Below are 27,841 nucleotides of genomic sequence, written 5' to 3'. Positions count from 1 at the left end.
TCGGAGGGGGTCGGGCCTCCGAGCGGGTCTGGGGGCGCCGCGGCCCGGCCCGCGCCCCGCCCGCGGCCCCGCTCCTCCCCGCGCGGCCCCACTTGTGGCCCCGCCGGCGGCCGCGCAGGGACAGCTGCATTTCTCGCCGCCCGCCGCTAGGAAGCTGGCCTCGCCTCGCATTCTCCGCCTCCCGCGCCCCAGCCGCGCCGCCGCGCCGGGCCCGCCGCCGCCACCGCCGCCACCGCCGCCGGCGCGGGATCGCGGCCCCTCCCCCGCCCGCCGGCCCCTCCGGCCCGCGGGGAGCGGACGCGCGTGGTGGCTGCTCGGTAAGACCCTCCCTTCGCTCCCCCGCGCGAGCCGCCTCCGGCCCGGCCCGGCGGCCCCACCTTCTCGGGCGCCGATCGCCGCGGCGCCGCCGGGAGGGCCGGGCCCGGCGGGCGCGAGTTTGATTCCCGGCGCTGCCGCCGCGGCTCCCCCGGAGCCCGCGCCGCCCCGGGCGCACGCGGCAGGGTCCCTGCCCTCGCCCCCTCCCTCGCCCAGGCCGTGGGCGCGCGGGCCGGGCGGGCACCGGGGCGGGGGGTGGGGCGGGGTGCGGGGCTCGGGGGTGGTCGCGGGCCGGCGGGCGGCGCGGGGAAGGGCAGCGAGGCCTCCCCGGGCCGGCGCCGCCCTGAGCCCCCGCCTCGGCCGCTCCCCCTTTTGTGTGGGCGCCCCTCGCCGCGCTGCCCCGGCCTGGGGGCGCTGGCTGGTGGGGGGCGCCTGCCGGGGGCAGAGCTCCTTCTAGGAGGAGGGGAGGCTGGTTTCCTGTCCCGCCGATGTCACAGGTCGGCTCAGCCCTTTCTGGTCCCACCCGGTCCCCTGGGAGCTGCCTCTCCCGGTGGCTCGCTAGGGAACGTTCAGAATGCGCTGTCCCCGCCCCTGCTCCCCCGCCCCTCCGGCTCGGTGTGCCCCGGGCTCTAAGCTCCGGGGGGTTGGTGTTGGCATTTATTCATTCTTTCCTCTTCAGTTTCTCCTTGCATTGTTGCCTTACACCCAAGCCCTGGCTTGGCCGTTTCTTTTCCCCTTAAAAGAAGTTTTGGCTGCAGGAAATGTATACTGAAAATAAATTCCCGGAGAGGAATTTGTTTTAGGGGGAAGGAGGTTTTCGATTTTCCTTTATTATTTATTTCATTATTTTATTTTATTTTATTTTATTTTATTTTATTTTATTTGGTGAGAGTGAAGGTGAGGGGAGTGATTGGGAGTTGAGAAATAAGATGTCCCAGAGGTGGAACAGGATGCAAGGAGACTATCTCACCCCCCACCCTGCCCCGGACAGGAGTGGCACTGGGGGGGGGCGGTGCATAACCCTTCCTGTTGGCTATCCTGCAGCATCCTGAGCCACCCGGTCCAGGAGAAAGGACTCAGGGAGATGTTCTGGGCCTCTCATCCCTTTTCTTTGGCAGGCGTGCTCATCTTCACAGCCTGGTGGGGGTAGCCCATGTATGCCTGCAGGGGGTGAGCGAGTCCTCTTACCCCCTGTGGGATCAAGTGTGAAACTGGGCCCCCTCTCTTGTTGAGGGTGGCTGTCATTGGGACCTCTGTTTTGAATGGGGGGTGGCATCTCTGGAACGGAGAGAGAAACCTGGCTCAGGTCACCAGGAGGAGGAAGGGTGAGTGCAGGAGGGTTGGGTTGGAAACACTCCTGTCCCCTTTCTGCAGCTGAAAGGAGCAGGAGACAAGGGAACAAGAGTTGCGCCTCAGGCCTGGGCACATCCTTAAACAGAAAAGAGACCTCGGTCAACTAGGATAGCCTAGGAGTGATAATATGACGAGGGGGTCCTTGGGGGCAGAGACTGGGGGTCATGGGCCCCTTTGAGAATCTGGTGAAAGCTCCAGCTCTTCCTGCCTCAGGCATGCATGTGTGCAGGGACACGTTTTGTATTCACTCTCAGAATGTTCCCATACCCTTTGGAACTGGAGAACCCCTTTTAAGACCCTGATCTACAGTCTGGTCTGGCATAGGCCATTCAGAGCAGTTCCCTCCTTTGTGGCCCGTTGGTGAATAATCCCAGGGTGCGAAGAATAGACCTCCCAAGAGGTCTTTTCTCATGACCTTCTCATGCAACTTTGGGCTTGTGGCCCTAGAGATCTGGGAACTCTGGGCCAGAGTCCAGCTCCCTACAGTTAGCCAGAGGATGGGGGTAGATATATAGGGTGGGGGGCTTCTCCAGGGGCTGATTTCGCTGCCTGTGTGGGAAGGCTCTGGGCCCTGGGCCGGGGCCACAGTGCTGTTGAATTAGAGGCAAATACAAGGGTTAGGGTATGGGATGGATATTCTGGTGTTTCTACTGGGTATAGGAGCCGGGTGTTTTAAGCGCCCCAGATTATTCTTGGGGCAGTGGGGGTGAGGAGAGAGAAGAACTGCCATGGGGGGTGTAAATGTGAACACACTCCTTCCCTTGAGGGGTTTTGGGGCGGAGTTGTCCAAGGCCAGGATCTAGGTACTGTAGGTCCCTTAGATCCCTCTGGGCTTTAAAAGGCAAGCGGGGGCCAGAGGAGATGGTTGTCACCAAGCCCGGTGCACCCCCAGGAGGCGTGGCCTGCCTTGTCTTTCTTAGCCAGAGCTCCCTAGTGTGGCTGCTCGGGTGTTTGTGGCGTCCATCCTTGCTGGGGATATGGGAGAGTCTGTCGTAGGGTCTGCCATCTCTGACTTCTCTGCTTTGGTGTTGGGAAGCCCTTCGTAGACCCAAGTGTCCCCAGACCGAGGTAGCTCATGGGGGGTTTGCTTTGTTTAACGCTCCTGCACAGTGACTGGCACAGAGTAGGGCTCACCCTGTGTCCTCCTTGAGAGCTTCCTACATGTACTCTGCCGTGATTGATTTCCCCCAGCCTAGCAATAAGCCGCAAAAGCCTTGGGGGCAGGAAGCTGGGAGTCAGACAGGGATCACCCCTGACTACACAAGATGGCCTGGAGGAGGAGACGCCTCCATTTGTTGGCTTGTATGCCTACAGGAAGGAAGAGCCATAGAGGGCCTTGGAGGTGCGGTAGTCCAAGTCCCCGAGCTTGGGACTTGGAGATTGTCTTGGTGAGATGTAAGGGTCCTGTGGCAGTAACTAAAAATTCACATTCCTCAGTGGCCAGGACCTGTTTGTCTGCTGCTGCCCTGGGCAGCCCCTGCTGGTGCGGTCAGGATGCTGGCTGTGGTGGCTCACTCCATGCGTCTCTGATCGCTCTGCTTTCAGCCTCCCGGGGAGCACCTCCCATGTGTCAGAGCAGAGTAAGGGACTCCTACTCATGCAGCTATTCCTCTTATTTTAAAAACAGGTCATAAATGATAAATGCCAGAACAGTGCCTGTAAACATAAACTCCCTTGTCAAATGTGACCTTTTCATTTCTGTTACGGTGACACCCAGTGTCTTTGAGGAATGTCTGGTGGGAGAAAAAAGTTCCAGCTCCCTCTAACCTCCTCCCCCCCAGGAGGTAATCGGGGCCCCTTTGTGCCCTTCCCCATCGAAGCTCAGTAGTTCAGAGTGTAGGATCTGAAGTGAGAGCCCCAGCCTTCACCTTCCCTTCTGATTTTGTAAGTGCTTCAGCTTCTCAGCTTTAGAAAGCGTGGAAGGAGATCTAATGTGTATGCCAGACAAAGAGTGTAGCGTACTTCTTTAGTGGAGAAGCTATTATTGATTATTATTACTATTTCCGCACATGGGTGCTAATGTTCTGAGGCTTCTTATTGTTAAGGAAAATCTTTGGTAAAGACTGTAGAGGCGGGGGCTGGCTTTAGAAGGGGTCGGATGGAGTGGGGTGAGGTTTTTGAATTATGAGCAAAGGGGACTGCACGGTGGAGAGACGGGGAGCCTGAAATATCAAGGGTGACGAGGGAGAAGCATAGATGGGTGCAGAATGACTCAGCATCCGTAGCCCTGCTGTGGCACCAACTCTTCTCCCTTCTCTTTGGAGACTTTGCCCGGTAAGCTGGTGGGGGTCGGAGAAGGGGCAGTATCATAATGTTAGGAGAGTTGCATGGTTATTATGTGGATGCTAACATTGGTCCTGGAGGAACAGGGCAAAGAGGGCCTGGAGGAAGGGAGTCTAGTGGGGATGGGGATGGGCCCAAGATGCAGTCAAGCTGCAGGGTGGAAGGGGATTCTGGGAAGGAAAAGATTTGGGGAATGGTCAATCCAGCACTCACTGAGTGCTGGTGATGGGTCAGCCTCTGTTTCAAGTGCTTCTTACAGATCAGCTCATTTCATTCTCACGAGACTCTATGAGATGTTATATCTATTTTTCAGTTAAGAAGCAAAGACGTAAAGAGGTGAAATAACTTGCCCAAGATCACATGGCTAGAAGGTGGTAGAGCCAGGATTTGAATCCAAGAGGCCTGGCTACAGAGCTTACATCCTTAGAGAAATTCTCGGAGGGACTGCTCCTGGGCTAGGGGTGGAGAGAGGTGAGGAGGAGGTGGGGGTGGGGGTGGGAGGTTGAGGGGTTCATGCCGTGCTGGAAGGGCTGCCCAGGCAATGCTCAAACATCACTGGAACATTCCTAGAATGTTCAGTCTGCTGAGAACCACTGGGCACGTGCCAGAGACTCTACTACTCCATCTTGGGCCAGAGACTCTACTGGGGCCTGACCCCGAGTTACAGAGGTTGTGAAGACACGGCCCCTGCCCACAAGATGCCTGTGGTATAGTAGGGACACAGGTATGTTAGCCTAGAACTCTAGTTGCCATGGCAAGTACTGTGGTGAGACAAAGGGCTGAGGGGGAACGCTTTGCCAGCCAGAAGGGCTGGGGCAGGGAAGGCTTCCTGCAAGAGGAGGCACTGGAGATGAGTGAGGGTAAAGATGGCTCCTGTCTCCGGGGCTTTTGATCTGGCCATGAAGGACATCACTCTGTGAACTCTGATTAGAACCGAAGGTCAAATATTCTGGATCTGGCAACACGCTGGCCGGGATGAGGCAGGAACCAGGAAGTGCAGTTGGCTTCCTCGATGTCTTGTGGTTTTAAGAGTCACCTCCTGAAATGCTTGCAATGAAGTTGCTGAAGAAGAAATAAAAATCTCCTTAGAGTTACTGCACAGAGGAGCGCCTGGCTGGCTCAGTGTGTAGAGCCTGTGACTCTTGATCTTGGGGTTGTAAGTTTGAGCCCCATGTTGGGTATAGAGATTACTTAAAAAAATTTTTTTTTAAAGTTACTGCTCAGAGCACAGTGATTCACTCTCGTCTCTCTGAACTTAGAAGCAGAACCAGAGGCAAGTGAATGTAAGCTGCAGAGGAAGGACTCAAGTAAGGTATGAGGAAAACGCTCCTCGCAGATCGGACGTGAGATGTGAGTACAAGTGACTCATAGGAGTGGAGGGGAGCGGCCTCCCCCGAAGGTCTTCAGAAATGGGGACAAGTTTCATTTGTCTTGGTGGTTTAAGAGGTTTCATCTGGAGACAGGAAGATGAAGTAGAGGCCCCTAGAGGCCTGTGTCAGCCCAGCGATAGGAGGGTAAAAGGAGCTGGAATTTTTGAGCTGGAAGATTGCGCAAACCTGGCCTAGCGCCTTATTTTACCGTGGTGGCGACTGACGAATGCCCCGTAACGGAGCGGCTCGTCCGTTAGCCCGGGAGCCGAGACACAGAGCACATCTGCCCAACAGCTGGGGGCTTGCCCTGCACTGATCCCAGTCAGAGGGGCTGCTCCCCGGGAGGGCCCGCAGGGTGGGGGCCAAGCCTTGGAAGAGGCTGCAGGAAGCCCGCAAGTGGTTGACCTTTGGGCTGTTGGCGCTGGAGAAAGCGTCAGCTCGGCTCAGAAGATGTCCCTGAGAATGACGTTCCCTGCTGGAGCTAGTGGGTCACCTTAGTCACCCTGCTGGCCTGGCCCCTAGAACGGCTTTGGGTGCACATTTGGGGCCCTCGGTAAACTTCGCTGAATGAGAAGTAAATTGCAGACAATCCAAAAGTTATTAGTCTTCTACCATAGGCTTGCTGGGCTGGCGTCTTTGTCCTTCCACGTGTGTGTTCTGCCGAGGCCGGCAGCAGAGTCCTTATCGAACACCCCCAGCCACAGAGAAAGCTGTCTGGAAGCGTGCGGGGGGCAAGGCGAACGAACACAACGCGGTTTAGGGACTTCCTCAAAATGTACAATTCTTTGGAAGATCGACAAGGGCCGACGTTATACTCACGTATAATGTTCATTTATAATGTTTTGGGTTCGTTGTTGTGGTTCCCAGCACACAAGTAAAGGCTGCATTTTTCAAATTTAAGAAAAGCACATGACACAGTGAACTCAGCTGCCCTCGGCAAGAGGGCTGCAAAGATCTTTGAAGAGAACAAGGCTTGGTCTCCGAGAACCTGATTAAGAAGGAGCCAGATATGAACTGATGCTGAACAGTGGGTTTAAAATAGCGGGTGGTGGGCTTTACTTTCGGGGGTCAGTCTAAGTGGACTCGGGCTCGAGTCAAGCAAAGCAGAGGCAGAAAACCCTCCACTTCCTCCTCTAGCCTGTCGTCCCTTGTTTGTTAAGGAAGGGCCAGGTTCCAGGGGGTCCTGATGGAGCTCTGGTTTGGTGCTCTGCTGGGGAGAAGATTCTCTGTGGTCATGTAGGGTGATCAGGCATAGGAAATGATTTCATTTTGCTCAGGTCTGAGATTAGTTTCGGTTTCAGGCTGTGCCAGGAGCGGAGCGAGCCAGCGAGCTGGGGCGTGCGCGGGGAGGGGCGCGCTGGGCCAGAGTCTCCCCATCCGGCCGTGGGGGCTAGCGGCAAGGTGGCCCGGCAGGGAACTCCTGTGAGGAGCAGGGAGGGAAGAGGATGAAACAGAGGACTTGGGCAAGGAAGCCGTGGAGTGTCTGTGTGCCTGGAGACTGGGATGGGTGAGGAAGGAGGGAGTGTGTGAAGATGTCAGTGGGCGGGCGTAGGACACCAGCCCACACGGTTACAGGACTGCTGAGCCCCAGGGCTGAGAGGTCTTCGGGGCCCTGTAAAACATACATTACCTGCACAGGATGGGTTTTCCATGAGCAGGTGTAGACTTGAGAGGAAGGCAAGGTATACGTATGCCACAGGACCCATGGACACCGTGGACTGGTGTCCTTCCAACTAGCCCCCACTGTGCACATTTCCGTGCAACTGACTTTCCTTAAAAAAAAAAAAAAGAAGGAGAAGAAGTCGAAGGCAGTTTTGTGAGCTGACAGTTGAGAACTCGCAGACCCTTGCAAGTTGGGGCATCCTGTAAGAACTTCAAGCTGTCATTTTTCCAGAGCCTGTCTGGGGCCAGTCTGGTTGTTTCCCGGGCATCATTATCCTAGAAAACCGGCGGTTCTCCTCCCCGGCCTGAATCTGGGGGAGGCGCACGCAGATGTTTCATCCCTCTTAGCAGTCCCACTGCGTCACTGCATTTTATTTCTCCAAGTCATAAATTCATTTTCTCTCTAAAAGAGAGAACCGCTGGGGCACCCAGCTGGCGCAGTCAGCTCATGTGACTCTTGATCTCAGAGTTGTGAGTTCGAGCCCCATGTTGGGTGTAGAGATTACCTTTTTTTTCTTTTTTTTTAAGATTTTATTTATTTATTTGACAGAGAGAGTGAGCAAGAGAGAGAGCACAAGCAAGGGGAGCGGCAGGCAGAGCCCAAGCAGGCTCTCCACTGAGCAGGGAGCCCGCCGCAGGGCTCGATCCCAGGACCCTCGGATCATGACCTGAGCTGAAGGCAGACGCTTAAGCGACTGAACCACCCAGGCACTCCTAGAGATTACTTTAAAAAATAAAATCTTAAAAAAAATAAATAAATAAGGGGCGCCTGGGTAGCTTAGTCGGTTGAAGAACCGACACTTGATTTTTGGCTCGGGGTGTGATATCGGGGCGGTGAGATTGAGCCCCAGGTCAGGCTTCACGCTGGGTGTGGAGCCTGCTTGGGATTCTCTCTCTCCCTTTCCATCTGCTCCCCCTTTGCCCCCCCGCCCCCCTCTCGAGTGCTCTCTCTCGAAATAAAATTAAATAAATTAAAAATAAATAGATAAATAAATAAAAGAGAGAATCACTGAATTTTAAAGCCAGAAAGGATTTTGAAGATCACCCAGACTGCTCCTAGAGGAATTTGTAATCCTGGGTCATTCAGGCACCTTGAAAAGCCCTATGGTATGTGGTTAAGCGCATGGGTTTGAATGCAGCCTCTCCGCGCTCTAGTGTTCTTGGGGCGGGTTACTCAGGCTCTCAGAGTCTCGGCTTCCTGACCCGCACAATGAGAGCATTGATATTCCCTAATGATTGCTAATGAGAATCAAATACTTATGAAGTCCTTAGTGCAGTGCTTGGCATATTCGTAAGTTCTCCATAAATGTTCGCTGCAGTTGCAGCCGCCGTTTGTCATTGTTTTTACGATCATTTCGTGAAATCACGTGGTAGTTGGTGGTCAGGCCAGGGCTACAGTGCTCTTCACTCCTCGCTCTCCAGCGTGGCCAGAAGGTGACCTCATCAGGCTTGATCTACGACGTGAAGAGCGTTTATGGAAGCGTGTGTGTAGAAATCTTGTAATGAATGTTCACAACAGAGCTAGAAGAGATGGGCTTAATCCATTTATTAGATATAATTAGACTTTGGGCAGGACCGTGTGTTTACCAAATAATTTCTTTCCATAAATATCGTTTACTGGTGCTTAGAGGGTCCCTAAATGCCAGACGGGTTACCTCTGCTGGAAAGGTTGGAGTGTTTTTCGATGTTTTTATGGAAGAGTCCTTCTCAAACTGGAAACATCCATTTCGATGAGTTGTGGTGGCAAGCAGGCTTTTGGGTGTAATGGAAATGTTTCTGTAGCCTGGCTGCTATTTATCAAGGGTGAAGACAGTGCGTGTTTTAAAAAACCAGGGGCTTGGCAGAAGTCCACATGGCTTAGGCCAGGCCTGCATAAATGTGCTCCCAAACGATTTGCACTGACCTTTTTGCAAATTGCTGACAGCCTAGGAGCCTCCCGAGGGAGCCCTTTTAGTCTGAAACATTGTTGAGGCTGGTACAAGCCTCCGCCTTGAGGGGGGTCTTTTGACATCTTTGATGGGGTGGCGGCAACTTCTCCTGTGAGGCGGCTTTGGTATGCTTTCTTAGAGTAGGAAAACAAACGGAAATTCATTTTATGTGGCATATCGTGCAACATTCCCCTGAGATCCCACCACTCTCTGGGGGTTACAGACTTGAAATCTGTTTTGGATGCGGATTCATGGCCCTTCTCAAATTTCCACGCCGGAGGGAGGGAGCGTGTGAGAGTGTGAAATTAGTGAGGGTGTGATTTGGAGTCAAGACCAGAGATCCAGTCGCATCCCTGCCACGTATGGACTGCGTCATTCCGATAGATCCCCTCCCTGGAGCCCAGTGTGGGATTTGAACTCACAACCCTGAGATCAAGACCTGAGCTGAAATCAAGACCCACGGAGCCACCCAGGTGCCCCAGATCACCTGACTTCTTAATCTGCACTTTTCTTGAGGTTAAGCTATTATATTATATCCATAACAACAAATGGCTATTGGTTGTTAACCAGAGCTGGTAATAATAATCCCTACCGCGCAGGATCGTTGCGATGGTCTAGTAATAGTAGCGGACATTTATTACGTGGCGTGTTGCATGCCAGGCCCTTTCTTAAACACGTTGATTTATTTCCTCAGCCCTACATGGGTAGAGTGTTATCACCACTTTATGGAGGCACAGACCATTGAGTCCACTTGCCCAAGGTCACATAGCGAGTTGAGGAGCTGGGATCCGAACTCAGAAAGCCAGGTTGCTGAGTCGTAGTTGGTGTTTACAAGAGGACTTAGTACCGCGGTAGCGTTGGGCTTCTTATGCTTTGACGGCTCCTCTTATTATTTGAGGAGCTGAGGGACGGATAAGCTGAGCCTGGAGGTAGATTAAGTGTACAGATCGCGGTGTTGGAAAGAATGAGGAGACGGAGCATATGAGAGCTTTTTTTGGAGTTATAGGGAAACAGCTGTTTCTAAGTTTGGGACAGAGCTGAGGCGAGCGGGCAGGGACAGAGAAGGACATTTTCTGGGTGGATTTTTACTCTCTGCCGTGAGGAAGTGCACCGTCTCTGGGCTTAAGGGCCACGTGCCTCTGTCCTCTCCTTATCACATTTTATCTGCAAGCCTGTCTGTAAATCCCAACTCCGCCCTCAGCTGTGACAGCTTTAGAAACTTAGAAAACTTGCCAGGATAGTGAATTCTTGCGACGTGAAAGGAAAGGTGAAGGATGGGCTTTTTCGTGGAATTCCTTCACTGTTACCTTATTTTTGTGGAGTGCGTATGGGGATGCGCCTCGGAGTGGCTTGTGTTCGGTGAAGAGAGGATTGGAAACTTGCGTGACTTCTTTTTTTTTTCTCATGAATTGACTTAATAAGAGAATGAATCATCCTCTTAGCTAGCATCCTGGAAAAGAAGAAAGAAAGGAGAGAGCAAGTGAGTGGGATGGCATTTGACTGAAACCAGAAGCCTTCTGTGGCAGTCTCCAGGGCAGGGGCCAGGCACGGGGCCTGGGGGTTCAAGCCAAGCCCCTCCAAGGCTCTCAGCTTCCCCTCAGGGCCACCGGCCCAGCCCCGTGAGGCTCTGGGGAATGAATAAGCCTTAAGGGGAAATGAATAGGGGGTGTAAGTGTCCTTTTTAAATCACAAACCACTGGTGAAATTCACACACAGCAGTGAAAATTTTGAAGACATTCGCATAAAAATTCATTACATAAAACTAGACAATTCAAAAATAGCTTTCGACCTGCAGGGATGTGAATGGCCACCGATCCCCCCCCTCCTGTGTGGGTGGCTGGGGGCCCTCCCTGTGCTCCTGCGGGTCATCCTAGTCGCCCTCCAGGGATCTCTGGTTCTCTTCTGCGACTCCAGAGAGGAGTCTTGGGGGGGGGGGGTGAGCACTCCCTGCCCGCCCAGCCTCACCCACAAGTTACCCTGTTCTTCTCTGAGTTTGCTTGGAAGCTGGGGAACATCTCCTTTTCTGAGACATTCTTTGTGACCTTTCTGTGGACCTTAATTTGGATTCTGAGCTGAGGCTGGGGTCCCCAGGGGAATGTGAAGGCTGCCGGGGATCGGGAGGGGTTTGCAAGAAAACTCCTCACACCAGCCCCCTGGAATGTGAAAAGGGTGGTTGTGCTTTCAGACTCTCTCTGGCTTCATGGCACACATTTCCTAGAGTGTTGGCTTCTCTCAACAATGCCTCTCTGCCTCGTTTTCCTTCCTGCCCCGGCCATCAGCAGCAGCTACTGTTAATAGTGCCCATTTGTAAGAGGACTTTCTCTGTGTCAAGCATTTCGCTTTAAGTAATTCAATTTAGTACCTACGTCAACCCTATGAACCAGGGATTATTGTCTTTTTAGATGTGGGAGCTGAGGCAGAGGACTAAGGGGTAACGTCACTTGTCCAAGTAACAGCCATTTACTGGGTGGGATCGTTTTGGGTTTTAAACCTTTATTGTGAGATTTTTAAAATATACACAAAAGTAGAGAGACCCGTAGAGCGCATTCCCATGCGCTCATGGTCTCACTTCTTTACTTACGGGGAACCGCTGGCTCCAGGCTTTCTGTGGCTTCAGCATACAGCAGGATACCTTTGTGTGAATTAGAAGAAGGGACCCTTTCTCTGGGGTACAGAGCTTGGTAAGCAGAGCACAGGCTAGATTCCAGCCCCATGTGCCCCCTTGGATGGGCACCTTGTGAAGTGAACAGCTCACACAACTGTGTATGGCGACCCTGCCAGCGAACTTCTCATCTAGCTTTTGGCACGAAGAAGGGAGTCTGTGTAGCCAGCCACCAGTCCCGGACAGTGAGGATGTCTCTGGTTGGTCCTCAGCTCTGCGGGGTCAGGGGAGAAAAGCTCAGGGATTGGGATGTCTTGGGCTGAAATAAATTCAGCCGTGTGTGTGTGTGTGTGTGTGTGTGTGTGTGTGTGTGTGTGATTCCCAGAGGAGATACTGCCGCTGCAGAGCAGGGTGAGGGCAGAGGAGTCGTGTCTTCTGCTGCTCCTGTTTTCTACCGGCTCCTGCTCTCCTGATGCCTTCTCCGCCGTGTTCTGTGCCCAGGGCACGGGAAGCACTTGTGTGTGGCCACGAGGCTGGCGGGCGGGGAGCTGGGGGCGCGCAGGGTGTGAAAACCCGGTGTGAACTCGCTTGTGGCTGCCACCCTCCTGGAGTCGCTGGGACAAGCTGCCTTTGCCTCCTGGCACATACCTTTCCTCAGTGCTCAGGTCCCCCCGTGGCTGGCTGGGAGGGCCTGCCTCCACAGCTGTAGAACTATCCCTTGCAGTCCCGGCTGGGCCTGTGGGCACTGGATGAACAGCTTCTTGAGGGGACGGACTGGGTCTTTCTTACGACGGTGCTCTTGGCTCTCCCCATGGCAGCATCTGGCGCTGGCGCTCTGGAGATATGTGTCAAACCGACAGATGCAGCATCCTGCAGACCAGGGAACTGTGCTGAGGGGCCAGGCGGAGTGACCTGTGAGCTTCAGTCAGGGGAGGCTAGACTGTGCTGTACTAATACTGGAACCCTCACCCCCCAGCGGCCTGACACAATCTTGGCTTAGTCTGTGCTCATGGAAAGTCTGAGGCGGTTAGGCAGTCCTCCCCCATCTGTAGCGACGCCTCTGAAACACAGGGCCTTCAGAGTCACCACAGGAGTGGGAGACAGAGATGGAGGCAGCCCCTGGCTTTAGCTGCCTTGCAAGGAACTGACACACCTTGCTTCCATTCACATTTCATTGACCAGAACTAGTCCCATGGCTTCAACCTAACCGCTAGGGAGGCTGGGAAACATAGGGGGCAAGGGGCTGACTTCGTGCTTTCAAAGGCGAGCATTTTGAATTTGTTGTCCGTGGCTTTAGCCCATTGGAGTGCCTCTGGCCTAATCGTCCTCAGTGACCGTTTTCTTTTTACACTGACAGGAAGGGAACACCTGCCACTCCCGTTAATCCTTTGAGAGAAGGAGGCATGAGATGGCACTGAAGGAGACTCACAGCAGTGGTTTTAACCTATTTTTTTTTTAAGATTTATTTATTTAAGTAATCTCTATGCCCATCGCAGGGCTGGAATTCAGGACCCAGAGATCCAGAGTCGCATGCTCCACTGACTGAGCCAGCCAGGCGCCCCTTAACCTCTCCTTTATCACACGTTGGCCATGCGACTTTCATTGAGTCACTTCACCTCTGTGAGTCTGTGAGCCTCTTTCCTCATTTGTAAAAGGAGGAGAATAACCCAGCCCATGTCTTAGTTCAGACTCCATGGATTGCAAGTAACAGAAACCAGCTTGAGCTGTTTGAAGTCTCAGGAGAATGGAAGAATTGAGGGCAGGAAATACGGCTGGCCTCCCAAGTGCCTACAACGGCAGGATGCCACTGCTTCTGTGGCTGTGTGCCAGATGTCGTGGCCTCTCAGCCTCCAGCTAGACGGGCTCTGGGTCGAGGAACCATCAGGCTGAATGGCAGCTCAGAACCTTGATTCAAATTCCTGGTGAATGAATCTGATTGGCCCGTCCGTGTCAGCTGCTTCCGGTTGGTCCAATCCGCTGTAGCCAGAAGCACGTGGTCCGTAAGGGATCCCCAAGGTCTGGGGGCTTTCCTCTGCGGAGGGGAGTGGAGACTGTCCTCAGAAAGGGGCCCAGGCTTACCTGGTCCAAGGACTGTGGCATAGTAACATCCGGAAGAAAGCTTTGAGAGCTGTAAAGTGCTGCGTTAAGGGGAGCCGGCCTGCTGGTGTGCGATTCCGCGTTAGGAATCTTGGAGATGGCACTGCCCTGAGGGGGATGGGAGAGATTGTAATGCTGTTGAGAGAGGAGCCTACTTTACTTGTTTTTTAAGATTTTATTTATTTGAGAAAGAGAGAGAGAGATTGAGAGAACGAGTGGGAGGAGGGGCAGAGGGAGAAGCAGACTCACTGCAGAGCAGGGAGCCAGGTGTAGGACTGGATCCTGGGACCCTGGGATCATGACCTGAGCTGAAGGTAGAGGCTTAACTGAGTGAGCCACCCAGGCGCCTGGAGGAGCCTACTTTAAAAAAGAAGAAGAAGAAGAAAAGAAGACGAAGATGAAAAAACAACTCTCCTAGAGGCGGCGGAGCTGTTTGTTAGAAGGTCACACAGAGCCTGGACTGGAAGAAATGGACAGGACTAGTTTGGGGCATTGCCCGGGGTCAGTCTAGGTTTACAGTCCGTTAGACTGTAACACTGTAAAAGAGAGAGTCCCTCGAGTGTGCGCCCAGCTGTGTAAATACGGAGGCTTCTGTAGTTGAGACTGTGATGTGGAAAGGATCTTAGCCCAGGTTATGGCACTTCGTTCCTTGTCCAACACTGTCCCAGCTGGCTTTGTGACTGTGAGCAAGTCACTTCACCTGTCTGGGCTTAGTTCTCTGAAGACTGTCGTGCAGTGTATGCATGTGTCTGTGTAACGCGTGGAGTCTAGAATTAAGACCCCTGGGTGTGAACCCTTGTTATCACTTTGCTAACTATATGACCTGGGGACATTTCTTCACCTCCTTGAGTCCCGGTTTCCTCACTTGTGAAATGGGGATATTTGTAGTACTTTCCTCATATGGTTATGGTGGGGGTTACATGAAATGAGTGCTCGATAGAGTATCAGCTAGTATGATTAATAGAAGCCAAAGCTGGCCAGTTGCAGGGACAGGGACCTATGGCATGGTGATCCTGCGTGCCCAGGCCCTTTGATTAGAAAGAACACAAGAGGGGCGCCTGGGTGGCACAGCGGTTGGGCGTCTGCCTTTGGCTCAGGGCGTGATCCCGGTGTTGTGGGATCGAGCCCCACATCAGGCTCCTCTGCTATGAGCCTGCTTCTTCCTCTCCCACTTCCCCGCTTGTGTTCCCTCTCTCGCTGGCTGTCTCTATCTCTGTCGAATAAATAAATAAAATCTTTAAAAAAAAAAAAAAAAAAAGAACACAAGAGCTGTGTAGGGGTGTGGCGCGTCCGGTTCAGGAGGAAGCCCGAGAAGCTGGGAAGCTGGAGGGAGGGTGGGGAGACTGCTGACAGAGGCAGGTCTAGCCCGCGGACGCTCAGGTCCTTCTATGAATTCAGTTCTGCCAGCACTGCCAGGTGCAAGGTGAAGCTTCCAGCCCCTGGAGCGCGCGCCCACCCACCTCTCCTCCCACGCCCCATCTGCTGTCAGCAATTAGTTGAAGTCTGGGTGGCACCTTCCCTTCAGTCGTGGGCCCGGGTGGGCTGAGGGGCGTCTGGGGAGGCTCTGGGTCCCACAGCAGGTCCAGGTTAGGGATAAAATGCTTCCCGTTGGGAAACGGCAGAGCCGGGAGGCTACGCAAGGGATGAAGGACCCCTTCTGAGCGCAGAGCAGTTTGAGGGCTGAATTACTCAGACGCTGCGCTCCCTCCGGCAGGTCCGGGGAAGGGGCGAGGGAGGAATGTGGGGCCTTTGTCTTGGGGGCCCGCGCCGCACTGGCCTCCCGCAGCCTGGAGGCCCGGGGCTCAAGCTGCGGGCTGCGGCCTTGGGGCTGGCCTCGCCGGTCCCGCTCGGCTCCCGGGCGCGGCGATCGTGAGCGACACAAAGAAGTCACCCCATTAGCGGGGCCGGCGGGCAGTGTCGCCCCGAGCGCAGGCGGGTCGGGGAGCCCCCGAGGGGGGCGGCCGCTGGGCTGCTGGGGGATGGGGGGAGCCCTAATCCTCTTTAGGTTCGTTCAGGATTCTGTTTGGAGCCGAAGACTTGCGGAAAATCAGCGCCGCCAGCAGCTGCGGGGCCCAGGAGAGGTTGCTGGGGGCCGGGCCGGGTGTCCCGGCGCTGGGCCTGCGGGTCCGGCCAAGGTGGACCGTGGCCATGGCAACCCCTGCCTGGGGCTGCGGTAAACACGCGCTTTCAAAGGGGGCCTTGTTCCCTGCGGGAGCCCTTCAGTTCCAGCCCGCTGGGGCTTTTCAGTCCTGGGGAGGAAAGGGAGGGCAGTGGGGAGGGGCGGGCCTGTGAGTGAGGAAGTGTCACTCGGGTCCCCCGTCTCCCCCGCCCCAGGCATGTTTCCTGGAGGCCCGGGTTTCCAGAGCTCCTGCTTCTGGGGAATGAAAAGAAGCGTAAGCATCAGGAATGCGTTCAGTCTCCAGGCAACAGCGCGTGTGTGTAATTGAGGGGAGGGAAGGAAGCTTGGGGGAAAAAAATCACTATCCTGCTGGCCACCTCAGAATGGAAGGCCTCGGGGCCCTAGACCGATTTCAGCAAGCTAGCCAGGGCCACAGGAAGCAGATCTTTAAGACTTGCTCCTCCTTTCTGGCCATGAATATCAAATGACTATAATCTCCCAGAAAACATTAAATCATTCATTAAATGTAATGTAATCTCATTGGCAATTTGTATTCTTATGTATGAGCCAGTGACTCTTTGTGAGAAGGCTGATCTCAGGAGCTTGAATAGCCTTCACTGTCTTGGGGGGAGCCTGGCCCCTGGATCCCCCTCCCATCGTTCTGTCTTTAAGCTACCCCAAGTGTAAAAACTGGGAAGGGTGCTTGGCTGCTCACTCACCATCATTTATGAGGTATCCTCTGTATGTTTGTGACCGAATGAGTGAGTGATGAATACATTTCCCTTTAGGGAAGGTTGGGGTTATAACCAGATCTTTCCCCTTGACACGGCGTGCCTCTCTGGCCTTGCCTGGAGAGGTGGCCAGCAGGGGCAGCTGCAGGTGTGGGGAGGAGAGGAGGCAGAGGACAGGAATCTATGTCTGTTCACTGTTCGTGACGCCCAGCCCTCTGTCTGTCAGGTCTCCTGATCCTCCTGGGGATCCTTGAGGGATGTGTGAGGAAAGACCTAGTCGTTCAGACTCAGAAAACAGCTGACTCAGGGCCTGCTGACATTACTTTCAAGTCACCGTCTGTCTGAGGACCACAGCGTCCAGTCTGGTAGACGGAGAGAGGTCGAGAGGGGTCGAGAGGGGTGGGACTCCACAGAGTTGTGTGAGGAAGGCGGGCATCCTGGCCGCTCAGCCGAGTTTCCTCACACACAAGGGAGAGTACAAAGGGTTCTCATTCACAGGCTGGACACTGGGAGCAAAATCAGGTGGCTAGATTCTCACGGACCCTCATGTCTTCTGTCCCCTCTTCCTCTTGAAGTTTGAAAGCTTGTAAATTCTTCTTGTCATCTGCCGTTGAATTTGGGGGAGATGGTGCTATTTGAAATGGCTTCTTCATCTGAAGTTGGAGCAGAGGGGGTCAAGAACTTCCCAGACTTTTCTGATTAGCATAGAATAGGAGGACCTTCATGAAGCTTTGTGGAGAGAGGAAAAAAGAAGATACAGCTCATGCTTCTGGAGAGATCCAGTCTAATGGATGAACCAACCAACACCTTAAAAGAACATTGAGGCCTTGTAAAGTGACAGACACTCTTGTCTCCTTGCGGAATCTGAGACCAGAACCAGAGTGTGGGCAGGGTGGGGCTCAGGCATGGGCAAGTTTTAGAAGCTCCCCGGGTGTCCCTCGTGTACCAGGAGGGTTGCAGGCCATCCCTCCAGTGCAGTGTCCACAAGTGGGGATGATTTTGTCCCCCAGGAGACACTGGTTGTGTCCGGAGACATGTTTGTTGGCACAACTGCGAATGGATGTGCTCCTGGCCTTTGTGGCTAGAGGCCATCTTCCAATATACAGGCTAGGCCCCCTCAGCGGAGAGTGATCTGGTTCCAAATGTCAGCAGTGCCCAAGGTTAAGGCACCTCGCTCCTGGGCCTGCACCAGACCGTCTGGAGATTTGCGTCGAGCAGGATTCTGAGAGAGGGAAGGACGGGTGCTTGGGTGGAAAGGAGCCAGGTGGGAGCATCGTGCAGGCAAATAGCACATGGCAGGGTTTGGAGGCAGGAAAACGTGATTTGGTTTTTGCAAAGGGAGAAGGAGCCTTGTGGTTTCATGAGAGTCACACAAGATGTAGAGGATGTTTTCAGCCCGATGGCCCTTGGAGGTGGGTGGGCTTGCATCTTGCCAAGGGACTTCTGGCTGGGACATCACGCCCTTCTGACTGCTGGCTGTGAGTGGCAGTGACCCTCCGGACCCTCTCCGCTCTGTGTGAGTGAAGGTGCCCCTCTCAGGTACCATTGGCTTCAAATGCCCGGTCCCACTGCGGGGCTGGCTTTCCCCAAGCTCATACATGCGGGAAAGCTGCTCGCTTTCCCTCCGGCGCCAGAACAGGCAGTGCTCTTTGCCTTAGTTAACAGTTTCATGCATGGGGCCCCTTCTTTCATGTATTCCTGCTCCTTAGAGAAGGGAAGGGAAGGCCCTAGTCTGCTGAGTCCATGCTGTATGCCCACTTCCTGATGGTCCTGGCACGTGGCAGTTAGTCCGTATGTTTGGGTTTTTTTTTAAAGATTTATTTATGTATTTATTTGAGGAGGGAGGGCAGAGAGAGAGAACCTTCAAGCAGACTCCCTGCTGAGCACAGAGTCTGATATGGGGCTCGATCCCAGGACCCTGAAATCCTGACCTGAGCCAAAACCAAGAGTCAGACGCTTAATGGACTGAGCCACCTAGGCGCCCCTGGTCCATAATGTTTTTGAATAAATGAGTAAATCCTTGAATGAATGGAAGATCTGGGCTGCCTTCTGTCAATTGCCTCTTTGATAAGCACATAGTCCATCCTTGTGCAGTAAGTTGAGTTAGGAGAGACCGAGATTGGTCATAAGGAGGAAGGTCTGTATTGTAAGAATTTCCAAGGAGTGGGACATGTAACCCGAGGGCTACCTGAGGGTTACCTGAGGGAAGTGGAGACCGCTTCTATTTGGAGGGGAGCTGCTCATGGCCCTTTCTGGCTGCCAGAGTGGCCACTGAGGGGCCATTTTTGCCTTCCTGGGGTGACCCACATTACACTCCTTCCTCTGAGGCTTCCAGCTCTTAATTAGAGTTCTTAGCTCTCACAGTAGACTGGAATACCCTTTGATAAGAAGTGAAAAGTGCGGTGCGAACACGTGAGTGTAGTAATTCTGCCTGGGCCCGCCTGTTGGACATCACTGGGGCCGTCTGGCACGCGCAGAGCCACGCTGTAAGCGCAGTTCCCCCGAACGCCTCGTCTCCTCAGGAATGCTCGGAGGGAGAATGTTTGCACATGCTTCCGAGCTGCTTTGCTCTGCCTTCAGTCAAGCCCTTGGGACAGAAAGGCTTCTGGGGCTGCGACGCAGGGGAAAAGGGCCCCTGGAAGTCCCAGGCCCAAGCCGCAGTGGAAAAAGGTGTGTTGCAAGAGCGCCTCTGAGCCGAGCCCAGTCCCACCAAGGCCTTCCTCACGGCCAGGCCCGGGTGCGGCGCGTCTTCCCGGGCCCTTCGCGGGACTCTGGCCGGCTTTGTCGGGCCCAGTTTCCAGCGCCAGCCCCATCCGCCCTGGTGCGCTTGCGCGGTTAGAACCTTGCTCCTCGAGGTCCACGCTCCAGACCAGGAGCCCTCACGTCATGCGGTCGAAATGGGGTCTCGCCCCCGCCCCAGACTGCCTGAGTCCGTTGGCATTTTGTGCACGTTCAAGGCTGAGAGGCCCTGTGCTGGAAGGCTTCGCGAGCTGAGGGGACGGTGAGGGGATGGCTGGAGGCTCGTTTGAGCGTCACCTCTGCCCCAGTGCTTGCAGAGTGCCTTAGAGCAGGGCTCCCTCCGCTCGCCGAGGGGAAGGGTGCGTTGTGTTTTTCATTCCTTCGCGGATGGGTCCGTGGTCCCAGGGAGCGTGACCGGCCTGCGCAAGTCTGACGGTGTCTGAACTGGTCTGTACGCGTTCCCTGATGGAAGAGGCAAGCCCACCGCCACACGCAGGGATGCTGGGGCCATGTCAAATTGCCGGAAATGCCTTTTTTGTTGTTTTAAGGTTTATTAGTTTATTGGAGAGAGAGGGAGCACTAGAGGTGGCAGGGAGGTGGGGAGGCAGAATTCCAAGCAGACCCCTGCTAAGCACAGAGCCCAACACCGCAGGACTCCATCCTACAACTCGGATCATGGCCTGAGCCGAAATCGAGAGTCGAATGCTTAACTGACTGAGCCACCCAAGCGCCCCTAGACATGTCTTTAAATCCTTACTTATTTTCTTTTCCTGGATGTATCTTGCCAGGGACCCATAACAGTTTGTGGATGGTCTGTGAACATGTTTTTAGTGGCCCTGGTCTAGAGCCCCGTGTTTAGGGTCAGATAGACCCGGGCTTGAACCCTGGCTCTGTCACTTATTTGCTGTGTGTTCTTGGGCAGCTGTGTAGCCTCTCTGAGCCTCAATTTTGTCATCTGTAAATCAGAGATGATAACGCCCCTCGTGGATGAGGATTCCATGAGATAAGCACGGGTAAGCACAGAGCCCAGTGCCCAGGGCACACGTGATGACACTGGCTAAACAAATGGCACCACTGTCATTGTCTCATGTCTTGGATCATCTGACAAGGAAGACAGTAGCCCTTGTAAACGCATGCCCTCAGTTTTTAGATAGACAGTGGTCTTTAAAACCAGCAAATTTGTTCAAACAGAAACTTTTTTTCCCTGCCAATTTCTGATAGTTTAGGGCTGCTGAACGTGAATTTGCATCTGTGTGGGTCCAAGCAAAATCCAGAATCAGAATTGGGACAATGTTGGAACTTGTTTATAAGTGATGGAAAGAAGTAATAAACACTGTAGGAAATCCCTGTCATCCCGCAGGGCCTTGCTGTTAATGCGTTCCCTCCCCTCCGCCACAGTGCATCTCCGGACACCCTCTCCCAAGCGGGCTGGGGGAAGTTTCAGTGCCAAGTTCCCTGATTCTGCACCCTCCCTTACTGGAGAAATTTAGGCTGCCCTCTTGGCTGTTTCTTCAGAGCAAGGAGGTGAAGTGAAATAGAGGACTCAAGTCAAAAGATCTGTGTTCTAGAGTCACGTTAGCAAGGCTGCACCTCATCGGCCCACAGTTCTTAATGTCTTTTGGAGTCCCAGACGCTTTCAATAATCTAAAGAGACCTTGGACGCTCCCTTCCACCCTGAAAAGTGAATGCACACGTAAACACCATAAATTGTGTTTGATTTGGGGGGGGGGGGCGGTTGGGGGACGTAGTCCATGGACTTCATCAAACCCTCAAGAACCCTTGGCTGAGACTCTCGTACCAGGTTGCGAACCCCACAAGCCTTGTTTTCATGGACTAGAATAGCTAAGGGACCTGCAGCATGGGACAAGGGGGTAAATGCACGGGCTTTGGGGTCCGAGTTCTGGGGCCTGAATCTTTCTTCTGCTACTTGCTAGCTTGTCGACCTTGGGTGAGTTACTTATCTCCTCCAAGCCTCAGTTTTCCCATCTATAAAGTGGGGATAAGAATAGTACCTACCTCAGTAGGGTAGTTGTGGAATTAGACTAGGTAACATTTGTCGGATGCTCCCGTCACATTCTCGTGTAGCCTACAGAATGTCCCATTGCCTTCTGGGGGAGTCCCACCTCGGGAGCGAGAACCCACAGGCTCCTGTTTCAGACCATCCATATTTGGATTGAGAACGTGAGGCTTTCCTTTGAATGAGTGGGGAGCAGACCCCTTGCCATACCTCTGGGAACTTTGAAGGGCTGGCGAGCTTTGGAGCCAGGCTCCTAGAAGCCCGCTAGGCCTAGCTGCCCCGGTCAAGTGTTGCCCTGTGTTCTTGGTTCTGGCTCCGGGCGTGGAGATCCTGCCTCGGAAGCGTCCCTGAAAGGAGACGCCCAACCCAGAAGGGTGGGGAGGAGTTGACATGAAGAATGGAGCAGCAGACTTTTTTTTCTCCCCTTAATTAACTCTGGCTCTTTTGCTCCCCAGGCTCTCTGCAGCCCCAGCAATTAGTGGGAGTGTTAACTGGGGTCAGGGCAGTGGCAGGGCTTCCGGGAACTCCTGGGGACCGGGTTGAGGAGGAGGAAGTGCGTCTCAGGCCCCGAATGAGGGCTTCGCCTCCTGCTGCCCTGGCCCTCCTACCCCTCGCCGCCCCCTTTTAGCTGGGCTGCCCTGAAAGCCATCGCTGCCCCTCCTCCCGACAGCTCCCCCACCCCTGCTCTGGCTCAGCTGTTGTGTGAGAATGGCGAGGAGTTAAAGGACTCCAAACATTGGCCCCCACCGGGCCCTTAATTACATTAGCGCACAAAGCGGCAGTGCGGGCCGGCTGCAGCCCCTGGCCTGGCCGCGAACAATTGCCCTTCTGTTCTCACGGCCTGTTTTCCCCCAGCTGCGCCTCCTTTCATCTGGGCCTCTTTCCCAGGGACGCGGGCGAATTCCCAGGAGGGTGGAATCTCAGTCCTAACCTTCTTCCCCGGCTTCCTTGGTTTTGTTTCCCCGCTCGCCCTCACTGAGCCATTCCTTCCCGCTCCGGTCCGGGAGGCCCACCTCCCAGGCTGCGCACGCGGCCCGTGCGCTCTGGGGTTAGAGCGTGGGGGTGAAGGATCTGGGAAAAACACGTTAACGTGCTCGTCTGTGTTCGCTGCTGCTTTGCATGTTGTCGTGACAGGGGAGTAAAATGCCCCCACTTTGTAATGACACCCCACTAATCATAATGACAACTTGCATTGGTTTAGAAGTTGATAGTTTTTAGAAGTGCTGTGGGTGGCTCAGTCGGTGGCGCGGCTGCCTTTGGCTCGGGCCAGGATCTCAGGGGCCTGGGATCGAGTCCCGGTCACATCGTGCTCTCTGCTCAGCGGGGAGTCTGCTTGTCCCTCTCCCTCTGTCCCTCCCCCCTGCTCACGTTCTCTTTCTCCCTCAAAAATAAATAAAATCTTCTAAAAAAAGGAGAAAAAAGGGAAGTGCTGTCCCATACATTTCTCATTGACCTGGGCACGGCGGTGTACGCTGGCCACGATGGGTGCCCCTGTCCCCTCGTTCAGGGCAATGCAGGGGCTAGGAAGCTCCAGAGCAGGGATGAGACCCAGGGCTGCTGCCCAGGCACCCCTGCCTCCTCGGCTTCACGAGGGTGGCCCTTTTTCAGGCCTCCCCCGGTGTCTCAGCAGAAATGCCGGCCACGGGAGGACCGCCAGGAGGGGCACTGTTGGTGATGGGTGACCCCGAGCTCTTTCCCATGAGCTGCAAGTGAGGGACCGCTGAGAACTTGCATTTCTCATCTCTCCACTTGACTCTGCCCCTTCCCCAGCTTCCAGAGATGAAGCCGTCACTTTTTTTTTTTTTTTTTTCATTTTAGCGTTGAACTGTTCCAGATGCTTAGGTCTTTCAACTCTCCAGAGAAGGAAATTCTCGAGCCCTCTCCACATTCCAGTGTCACCCGGCCCTGGCACTCGGCACCGGCCTCCTGACCCTGTGATGTGAACTTCCCAGGAAGTAGACCTGCTGAGCCTGCCCTTGGCCCCCGCCGGCCTGCCCAGTGCGCAGTAGCCCATGGCCCCAGCCCAAAGCCCTCCTTGCCCCCGCGGGGCCAGCCAGCAGGCAGCGAAGCTCAGGGGGCGGCAGGGTGACTGCGGGGGCCCCCCGGGAAGCTCTCTGCTTGCAGAACCAGGCCTGCTTCAGGCAGCACAGCCCCTGTAATTAGTGTTCCTTAGGAGACAGCTGGTGCAGTTTTTTTCGCTTTAAACCCCCTTCCTTCACATTTGCACACGGCTTAGGGACCTGCCATTCTCACTCCCACCGACATTCCCACGAGGCTCCCGAGCCCCATATGGTGAAGCTTGTCTCTTTTATATCCTTGCGCTGGGGCGGGAGAAGCACAGGCAGGAATCCTTGTCTGCTGGGGGTCTCCGAGGGACCTGGGAGGCCTGCGGTGGCAGCTGTCTTCTGCTTCTCTGCCCGGGGCAGAGCACCTGACTGGGCTGTGTCTCACCACAAGCCTGTAGAGAGCTTTTGGGGCTAATGGGCTTTTTTGTTCTGTTCCCTGGAGAATTTCAGCCCCTTGGGAAGGGTCCCCCACTGCCTTGCTTGTCCAGGTGTCGCCGCGACAGACCCGCGGGCCTCTGGAGGCAGCTGGGCCTGTTCCATCTCATTGCTGGGGGCTGCCTGGGGTTTAGCCATCACCGCTCGCAGGGCTTCATCCCGACTCTCAGACACCTGGACTGTGGTCAGAACGTGTTCCCCTTCCTCCTGCGCAGTTTACATGCTCACTAAAGAAAAAGCGGAAAATGCTTCGTTTCTAACACAGGAATGATCATCCTGGCCGTTTAAAAATTGCCACCGACAACATTTGGTTGTAGTTCCTTCTGCTCTTTTTTTTTTTAACGTGCGAAGGTTTTTTTAAAAAATCGTTGTAAACTTACCGATTACCGACTTTTGTGTGTAGCTTTTTCATGTAACTGCACAAGGAGGGTTTTTAATGAAATGGCATGATTTTAAAACAGTATTTCAAATGGCCGAGCAATATTTCATCACATGGCCATAGCGCCACTCACTTGCACGTTCCCCTGTTGTTGACCACCTCCTCCCCAGCTCGTCTTTGTTTTAAGCCTCCGAACTTTATGGAACGTGCAGGCAGGAGCCATTTGTTTGGGTTGTATTGGTGTAATATTAATCCAGAGCTGGGGCCTGTGCCAAGGCCTCTTCTTGCCAAGGCACTGGGAGGAGGGGCCTGGCTGTGGGGTAGGTCCGGCGGGGACAGAGGTTCCTAGCACGGCCTCTTCAGTGCTCGGCTTCCTAGTCCTTAAACTGGGGGCACTCGTTCAAGTGGCCTTTGGCTGCTTCAGGAAGCTTCTGCGGCTTATGCAGGGGTAAGGCGAGGGGGCACAAGTTCAGGTTGGCTCTCAGAGCCCATCAGGGAATTGGTGGAGTCTCATTTCCAGCCTTGGGCCTGGCCTGGTGGCCCAGGTGCCAGGAACATGCTGCTGTGACCCAGCCTGGTCTCCTTCCTTGAGCTGTTTTGGACTCTTGCCCTGCCCCACGAGCAGAGCCGTCCCTCTGAGCCTCCAGGGTATTCACCCTGGAGTCATCAGGTGCTGTTTACCAGCCCCCCCTCCTCGGAGGGCCTGGGGACCGCAGTGGCCTGGGCTACTGGATGCTGTGGAGGGCCAGTGCCTTGTTCAGCCACTCCAGATGTGAGGTAGACACCAGCCTTTTCTCGCAGCGCCTCTTAGTGACACGTCTGATGGGGATAATGATTAATAACAGATATAACAATAACATGCTTTCTCCTTTGTGCTTGAGACCCAAAGCCACTTTTAGTTCTCTTGATTTATACCCTTTTCCCTTTCTTCCTGCCCAAGCGAAGGGGCAAATTGAGGCGTTGAGAGATTTGAGAGTTTGGAACAGCAGTGTAAAGAGGCAGGGAGGGTTGAAGAGGCTTAGCTTCCAATCCTGGCTCTGACTTCTGTATGTTCCTTTGTCGCTGACCCACTGAGCCCGTTTCCTGGCCCAGGCATCCAATGAAGACAGCGATGTCTGACTTGCAAAGTTGATACCAGGATCTCATGCGAGTGTTTCTGTAGAATTCCTTGTGGCACGGTAGGTACCCAGCCAGTGTTGTTTTGTGGATGCCGTTCAGGGTCACAGAAGGCACCGACCTCAAAGCCGGAGGGACCTGCCCGCCCAGCCCCCTCCCTGGTCACGTTTTCCTGGAGTCTTCAACTGTGCGCTTACCCGGCCAGTCTAGGCGGGAAGCGTTCCTGTTTGGCTGATCGGAGAAGTATGGCAGACCAGAGCTGACATTGTTTTCAGCTCCTGGCTGGGACATCCTGCCAAGGCAGGCCCTGTTCTCCTCCTCCTCGCTCATCTAAGTGAAAGTAACCAGGGCCCTTTCCTTTCGGCTTCTCCCTCGGCCAGTCTGGAGAAGGCAACTCCACGTGATGCAGGGTGTGGCGTCATGATTAATTTGCAAGTACGTCTTTGTGGCCACTGTTGTCTGCAGGCTCTTGTTAGAACCAAAAAAAAAAAAAAAACCCAACAGGAAACCAAAGAGAGAGTCATCTGGGGACAGGCTTCGGTTCTGAGTCCTGGTGCCCCCGTCTAAGGTCACAGAGTTGACTGCTTCCAGGAAGCAGTGAACTCTAGCCTGGCTAGACAGAGCTAGCTCTTGAGACTGTCCAGAGAAGAATCTTACAGACTTTCCAGCCATCTTCCCAAGACCTTGAGTTCTGGATGCCATTCCTCTGGAGGCCATGGGTCGGCATCACCTGGGAGCTAGTTGGAAATGCAGAATCGCAGGCCTCCGATCAAACGTGTTGAGTCAGGAGTTGAGTTTTAGCAAGATCCCGGGGAGGTCTGTGTGCATGTGAAACATTGGGAGGCCCCGACTTAGATCAGTTCTCAGCCAGGTGCAATTAGAATCAGCTGTAAAAAAATGTACTGCTTTCCTAGGTCCCACCCCAGACCATCCATCAGAATCACTGTAGGTAAGATCTGGGCACTGGTATTAAAAAAGAAAACATTCTCAGGGATTCTAATGTGCAGCTGGAGTGGAGAACTAATCTGGACCCCTGTCTTTGATACACGTCCCGAATGATGAAGATCGTGATGGTAACCGTTGCTGCCCACTGAGCTTCTCTTCTGCTTCAAGGTCTACATGCAGGAATTCTGTGTGGAGGTCTTTACCTTTGTCTAGAATCTTCGTTTAAACCTGAAGGTGTAGCCCTGTCATTGTCTCGTATTTTAAAAACCTGAGGCTCACGGAGGTGAAGCAAGGCACCTGGGGCCGCAGACGCAGGGGGGGGCTCCAACCGCCTGCCTAGATGTTTCTTTAGCCATCACCGCAGCTGATGCTCATAACGGTTTAGATGGGTCTTGTTCTCCGTGGAAGATCTGGCAGGGGATTTTTTTTTGGCTCAGCATCAAGGACACTTTCAGACCATGTAGTTTCAGGATCGTTAGTCTGAGGAAAAGCGTAGCGGCTTTTGGTCCTGAGATTCCTGTGTCCCCTAGAATGAAGGGACAGAGGGGCAAGGTGAGTGACAGACAAGTTGCGAACGAATGCTAGAGAAATCTTAAGGAATCTTCCGAGGTCGGAGAGCCCCAGCCCGGCTCTGTCTGTTGGAAGCTCGCCCATGGGTTGGAGCAAGTCGCTTTATCCCTCTGTACCCAAATCCCACACTCCCCCCAGGTTGAGCGAGGACAGAACTCGTGCTGCTCTCTCCAGTTCTGCCAGTCTAAGATAACAGTGGGGAAACTGAGGCATCGGCCAGCAGCGAGCCCCACCGCAGACCCCAAGTGGTCTGCCTGGGGAGTGGGCCGGAGGCCCCGGTGCTGGGGCCGGTTGCCGTGGGGAAGCGAGAGGGAGCACACAACCTGGAGCGGAACCTCCCCGGGACTGACGGGCCTGCGAAGAAACCAGGCGAGAAGTGCAAAGAAAACGGGCCAGACATTGTGAAATAGCCCTTTCTTTCGTATTTTGAACCATGTCCAAACCCAACTTCTAAGTTCGAATAAGGATTTGAAAATCAGCCTGAGGCTCCCACGGAATCTAAATCCAGGTTACTGTGTGCATCTTCCTTATAAAGTCATGGAATGGCTGCACTCAGGATGGGACGAGTGCGGGTGGATGTTTCACGGCTTTTTTTCTTCATTGCTTTTCTTCTCAAGAAAACTCCACGCCCTGGCGGTCTCTGGCACCTTGCAGCCTTCGGGGCGTGTAGGCACGTCGTGGCATTGCTGCGCCCTGCACCAGCGCTATGGGTCGAAGCGTGTGTGTGTGTGTGGGGGAACACTCATTATATTGCAGAGGACACGTAGGCCCACAGATGCTAAGTGGGAGCCTTGAGGTCCCCCAGCAAAGGTCTTCAGACTCCAAGCACAGCACTCCCCGTGTCCCCCCATTGGGCCTTCCAGAGTACGGGGCTAGAAGCTGTCAATAACCTTGGGTAGAAAGTAGCTCATAAAATACAATGTCAGTCATCTGTGCATGTGTGCTATTTATTTTTATTTTATTTATTTATTTTTTAAGTAGGCTTCATGCCCAGCATGGAACCCAACGTGGGGGCTTGATCTCACCACCGTGAGATCGAGACCTGAGCTAAGATCAAGAGTCGGATGTTTAACCAGTTGAACCATCCAGGCGCCCCTGTGCTTGGGTTTTATTT

At 54.1% G+C, this 27,841-nt stretch overlaps 1 protein-coding gene across 3 annotated transcripts in view; it reads left to right on the top strand.

Annotated features, from left to right (window-relative positions):
• Window positions 1-252: 252 nt before the first annotated feature.
• CUEDC1 (CUE domain containing 1) overlaps window positions 253-27,841 on the top strand; it is a 78,910-nt gene continuing 51,321 nt past the window's right edge. The window contains exons 1-2 of one of the 3 annotated variants that reach the window (XM_040640883.1): window positions 253-317; window positions 5,211-5,301. The gene's annotated coding sequence lies outside the window, so the exon portion shown is untranslated. Of the gene's footprint in view, window positions 318-4,324; window positions 4,423-5,210; window positions 5,302-27,841 lie in introns of those variants that run through there. The other 2 variants (XM_040640884.1, XM_040640885.1) reach the window with 2 other exon arrangements.

This window comes from Ursus maritimus, unplaced genomic scaffold (genome assembly GCF_017311325.1).
Source record: "Ursus maritimus isolate PB19 unplaced genomic scaffold, ASM1731132v1 scaffold_24, whole genome shotgun sequence".
Taxonomy (NCBI): Eukaryota; Metazoa; Chordata; class Mammalia; order Carnivora; family Ursidae; genus Ursus; species Ursus maritimus.
The sequence above is the reverse complement of the archived record's forward strand: the minus strand, read 5'-3'. Positions and strand labels throughout refer to the sequence as shown.